Consider the following 6508-nt stretch of genomic DNA (forward strand, 5'->3'; position numbering starts at 1 on the left):
ACACACACACACACACACACACACACACACACACACACACACACACACATACACACACAAACCCCCACACAGACACACATTCACCTCACGCCTAAGTCCAGTACTGTTCACTAAAATTATAGTTATCTAAGTTCGAGTGCAAGTACACCTTTTGGTCCGGAGTGTGGAGAGGCTGGCGATCTGTAATACAGGTCTCCTAGTACGGACGCCAGTCTCTCATACAGACTTAATGATGTAACATTACTTAGATAAGTCACTACTTTAAATATTCTAAGACTTTGTGAGAGAACAATAAAGATTATTATTATATTATTATATTACTGTGTCTTTCACTTTCGCCTCCTCCACTCGCAGATATGAAGAGACTGATGCGAGTGGAGGAGGCGAAAGTGTTTTGTCAAAAGCGTAGTAAGTGGCTGTTTATGTCTCTAACTATCCCAGCGAGAGCGAGCCTTGACGGTATGTACATAATTGTGAACGCATGTTCTAGAGCTTATGTTTGCTGGGTATACGAATGTTAAGTAGGTATGTTAGTCATTCTTCACACACTTACTAAGCGAACTTATTAGAGTTTCATAGTATAAAAAAAATAGTAAAGTCAATGGATATTTACAATTTTTTTTTTCTATGTACTTAATTTGTATGCAAATATTGTACCATAGTACAGTGTCCTTGACCTTTGTGGCTTCATATTAGGGGAGAAATCAGAACGTGACTCGATTTTACACACCGCCGAAAAGGACAAAGTCTCCCATAGCCCACGCGAAGAAATCACCACCATGGAACGAACTGGACATTTTCTTAAAAAGGATATTCTAATATTAAACCATCATCTTCGGATTGAAAATTATTCCAAAGCTTGATAAAGGAATACTTTTAATGTTTTTGAATAGTTACGTTAAATAGCAATTCTTTTTTTAAATTTCTAACAAACCTATATAATTATGACTTATCGATCTACATTCAAATAACAAAAACAACATAGGGCGTGTAATAATCATAAGGTAATTTCCGAAATGCAAAGAGAAATTTTATATTATTTTTATTCAAAGATGAAGATGGTGGGGAAAATGTTACGCGGTCTGAAACTATAAGTAAGAGGTGGTCGCACGCGCAGCGTAAAGCTCCGTGTTTCCCGTCAAGTGCTCAGTGTCAAGCGCAAGCGCACGCTGGTACCATCGCAACCAGCATAAACATTACCATTGTGATTTTATTGGCTGCACCAGTGTGTGTTCCTAACGTGGATTTACTAAAAAAAACATTTACAGGTGAGATTTCTTCAATTGAATAACTTAATCCAAAAAATGCACTAAAATAAAAATAAAAAAGTTTTGAATCTAGAAGTGTATGTAGAAAAAATGTACATATATAATATTTATATTTCAGTTGTTACATAGGAGTGTCATTCCTTTATTTCGTATCTTAAATACATTTAAGTAAAAATCGAAAAACTTCAAGTACATTTGGCATGAAACGAAATTGACAACAATGCTCAAATATGTACGAAGATTATATTATTTTACTTTCGTTCGAATAATAAATAAGGTCACTATGTTAAGAGCTGCATACTATTTAAACATGAAAAATGTAATTTAATTAAACTATTTCCGCTTGAATTCAATAAGTCTAGTAAAGAAGAAATTTATGTAAATCTGTATTTCAGAAACAACATGACAGTAAATTCTAATTAATTTTATTTTCGGTGTTGAAATAGTAGGTTATAACTTAGCGAAGTAATTCTGAAATTCGATTCTCCTCTAAATTATTAAATTCTTAATAATTTAGAGGAGAAACGAATTTCAGGAGAATGAAAAAAAAATATAATTTAAAAATCGAACTTTTAACTGTCAAGGCTTTTGTAAATGAAGACATACTATATTTACTATACAATAGCCATTACATGCACAAAGGAAATATTTGTGGTTTCCAGTCTCAGCCGCGGAGTATTTTCTAATATTCTTTACGATTTTCACTAACTCTTATGTCGTAGACTAGTACTGCTAGATAGTTAGATACGTACACTTATCAACAGTGAATGTACATAACGTTCACTGTTGACATGATGTATGTAAATTATGAAATAAAGGATGATTTCGTATTATATATTTCGATAACGAAATTCAATTCAAAACATTGGTTCCAACCGACCAGCTAAATAATAAAGAAAGTTAGTACTTTTACTTAAAATAACAATAAACGTATGTATAATAAATTTTGATTTTAACTGTAATTAAACTGCATTTTTTATTCAGGGATGTAGGTAGAGCTACCGTTATAAAAATTTTATACAGCGTTCAAACGCTTTCATATTTTCTCTGTGTAAAGATGATATGAATCTACTCGTTAATTATAAATAAAGATAAGTTTAAACGCAATCTTACTTCAAGTAAATCTAAATAACTGCTTCGTCAGAAAATGAGGCTTACTTTCCAGGGAGGAATCTGCTAAATTTGCTCCAATGTTGGTATATACAATATATTAAACAAGAGCAAATTGAAATTTTAAGTAACAGTAGAGTTCCTTGTGAAAGAGTTCGTCCAGGGCACTACTTCCACCTTATCCATTTCTGTCGCCGGTTTGAAGGGTAATGGTGCTGGTGAAATGACAGGCACATGGGACTTGTCCACTTGTCTTAGAGTGACAGGCGCAGTGGCAGTGTACTTCAGCTCTTTGCGATTTAAAGCTCTGAGTGGCACTGCTACTGTTACAGGTGTGTCGCTTTACACCAGGCGCACGACTTGTTCGTCCCGTCACTTCCCGTTAATTTTTGTTGAAACCTCGTCAGATCGCAGGTGATTATTTCAAAAGGTTTACTTTCAGTCCTATTTATTGAACTAACTCATATATTTAACTGCCTCAGTGGCCGAACGGTTACCACACTGGACTGCCACGCAGAGGTCCCGGGTTCGATTCCCGGGCCGGGGGAAATATTTGTATGGCGTACATTTACTTCTTTCGTGAGTTTGGGTGTAATTTGTGGTTGTATGTCCATGGCACCCGCGATACTGGGTTTTTCCTAGTGCGGGGCTATGAGTGTGTGCGCGTTATTATTATTATTTACTTTATTCTTCTCAGCTTGTTAGCTGGTTTGAACCGCATATTATTATTATTATATCTATTTTATACTCTCGCCTCTCCCAAGGCCTGAAAGATTAATTTTAAATTTTTAAATGGGAGAGGGGGTACTTCCCGGCAATGGCAATTATTATTATTATTATTATTATTATTGTAATGTAGCCTGACACGGGTATGTTTACGGGTAAGTTGTCAAGGCTGGCCAAAGCAGCTGAGCAAGCCGCGACTATCAATGAAGATGTGACCGCAAGCTGCAATGCTCAAAATGCACGAATTGCAACAAACAGTGAGCTACACTTCTTAATCCTTGTAAGATAAAAATTAAAAACATTTTTCCCAAACTTTTTTTTAATACATTATACAGTTATAAACTGATATAAATTATTTCAGTAATAAATAAATATATATAATAAAAGTAAATGTCGATACAAGACGGTTTAAATCGAACTATGGTTAAATATTCGCAAGAAATTGGAACATTGTTTATCAGGTCCTATGACCGATAATTTTGTTATTTTGTTTTGTCGTTCAAAAGCATTGTTTATTTTAGTAGTTTTAAGGTGTTGTTTTAGAAAGAAACTGGATCTAATAACTATCGGACCAGATCATTATCGGAGTTCTTATTTATATTTTTATCCAAACTAATAATTATAAATGCGAAAATAACTCTGTCTGCTACGTTTTCACAACTAAACCGCCGAACCAATTTTGAGGAATTTTTATATACTACTTTAGCTATCTTATTCGCTAAGCAGTAATGTGAGTATTACTGCGTTTCGGTTTTGAAGGGTGCTGGTGAAATTACAATTACCTGGAACTTGTTAACTTATGCCTGAGGGTGACGATTTAGAACTCTGAGTGGCACTGCATCTGTCATGGATAGGCATGTTGCTTACTACCAGGCGCACAACTTGTTACTTCCGTCGCTTGATATCATAAAATTAAAAAAAAAGATGGATCCTAGGAAAAGGATATAGACTACTTTTTGTCACAAAAATAAATTTTAAAGGGAGTGACATAGGGGATGAAAGTTTGTATGGAGAATGAAATCAAAATTATTTATTGTTCTATACCACCTTAACAATACATTTCACAGGATAATTAAACTAAGGAACATCGTACAGTTAAATTGCGAGGTGAACCAATAAAACTATGAAAATGAGTATAGTAATAGCCTACTGGCTATTCGAAGTACTTACTCTACGCTGACGAAGTAGCTGGAACTAGTTCGTTGTATATAATCATAAATTTCTAGTATTTCGTATGTAGTAGTAGTAGAGCTTCTTTTAAAAGAGTCCGTCCAGGGAAGTACCTTTCCTATTTCTGAACCGCCAAGTAGTAATGTCAGCATTACTGTGTTACGGTTTTGAAAAGTAAGGATGCTGGTGGAATTACAGGCACACGGGACTTGTCCACGTATATCTCAGGGAGACGGCACAGTGGCAGTGCCCCTCAGATCTTTGCTATTTAAAGCTCTGAGTGGCACTGCAACTGTTATGTACAGGAGTGTACCTTATCATCACGTGCGCGACTTGTTCGTCACTTGATAATATAAAAAAAAATTGAGTCCCCTAAGGTGAGTAACCTTATATTTATATATACGAGAATAGGCGGGCAAGATTGTTTGTTTTTATAATTAATATTATGCAGGCTTGCTACTTGAACCAAAACGTAATCTTTATAGTCATCGAATAATTATAAAAGAAGAATTGCTTAGAGCGTAATGATAATATGATGAAACAGAGTGCAACATTTTTGACGCTTACATAGTAACGGATATGCTAGCTAGACTATATAATTGCATTGTAAATTATAATGTGCAATATTCATATTTGTACATGTGCATCTTTCTTGTCCCAGTATTGAATTTATAGCAGATCCAGAAAAATTAGAAGGTTCTAAAAGTTTTACTGTTCAAAGGCATCGCTTAAAATTCTTATAGTTAGCAATAAAATCGTGTTTGATCATAATTATATGTTGCTAATAGTTAACTAATGTTTTCAGTCAGACAATCGGCGTAGCATGCACTCAAACCGGAATTCACTGTTGTTACATAATATGTTTCATAATAACGACTATAGGTATATCACAATTCCATTTTAAATATTAACAACGTTTAACGTTTAAAATGTATAATTATATTAATTTAAAGTTATACGAAATTAAACTTTTTTCGGATCTAAATCGCGTATATTTGTTTTTCAACTGCCTCTGTTGCCGAACGGTTACCATTCTGGATTGCTATGCAGAGGTCTCAGGTCAGGTTCCCGGGCCGGGAGAAATATTTGTATGGCGTACATTTATTTCTTTCGTGAGTTTGGGTGTAATTTGTGGTTGTCTATGTGTGTGTCCATGGCACCCGCGATACAAGGTTTCCCTTGGTGGGGCTATGAGTGAGTGCGTTATTATTATTATTATCTATTTTAGACTCTCGTTTCTCCCAAGGCCTAAAAGATTAATTTTATAAAATTATTATTATTATTTATTGTACGTAAATTGGAATGTTCTTTGGAAAATTAAAAATATGGTATTTATTTAAAACTGTTGCAACTACAGAGAAAAATAGGGCGGTTTGTATTAATATTAGATATAACAGGTTGATGTCTTTATCATCTCAGTCAGCCGTGACCATCGGACCTGTAGTGCGATTCACGTAAGTTCAAGCTGTCAAAATATCGTTGAAGTTACGTAGTCGTTTGATCGAAGTCCTATCCAAAATAGGTATTCACGTATCACTCGAACGAACGTTGATATGAGTAGAATCGAAGCGTAACGACTAATGAACGACGTCTTGGATTGTGAAATTTGACATTTAGTCGTCCAAAGTCTATTGAAAGAACTGTCAAAATTTTAGCAGAATACGTATGACTTGTTGTTTAGAGCCAATTTAAGTTCGTTGCATATACCAGAATACGCTTTAACGACATTTTGATCGAACGACTTTAAAATTGGCCTCGTTGACGTTCACTGTCACACGTGAATACGAAAATGCAGTTCAACGACTAAATCGCTACGATATCGTAACGGTTTGATTACGTGAGTCAACCCCCTATAACGAGCTCAAAATGGTTTGTTTGAAAAAACAAATACACGCGATTAAATTCGAAGAAATAGCTTTGTCTCCTATGTGTAAAAAGCGACAACCTAAGAAGTCGAAACGTTTAATACAATGTTATTATCCTTATTTATTGTCATGTAAACACATGTATTATAAATGTAGGTTCTGTTAACAAACAAACAAAACACAAACAAAATAACAAGTCACGAGACGAACAAGTCGGGCGCCTGGTTACCACCAGGCGTGTCACATACCAGTGACACGCCTGTCCATAACAGTTGCAGTGCCACTCAAAGCTTTAAGCAGTAACGATCTCAGGGGCACTGCCACTGCGCCCGTCACCCTGAGGCATAACTTGACAAGTCTCATGTGTCT

General features: G+C 35.2%; 1 protein-coding gene across 2 annotated transcripts in view; it reads left to right on the top strand.

Moving 5' to 3' along the window:
* The window catches only part of LOC113227182 (stearoyl-CoA desaturase 5-like), a 51662-nt gene that overhangs the window by 12158 nt on the left and 32996 nt on the right, over window positions 1-6508 (top strand). Inside the window, exon 1 of one of the 2 annotated variants that reach the window (XM_026460065.1) lies at window positions 1128-1268. The exons of the other annotated variant lie outside the window; for it this stretch is intronic. The gene's annotated coding sequence lies outside the window, so the exon portion shown is untranslated. Of the gene's footprint in view, window positions 1-1127; window positions 1269-6508 lie in introns of those variants that run through there. 2 annotated transcript variants of the gene reach the window in all.

This window comes from Hyposmocoma kahamanoa, unplaced genomic scaffold, assembly GCF_003589595.1.
Source record: "Hyposmocoma kahamanoa isolate Upper Pololo Valley unplaced genomic scaffold, ASM358959v1 202, whole genome shotgun sequence".
Lineage (NCBI taxonomy): Eukaryota > Metazoa > Arthropoda > Insecta > Lepidoptera > Cosmopterigidae > Hyposmocoma > Hyposmocoma kahamanoa.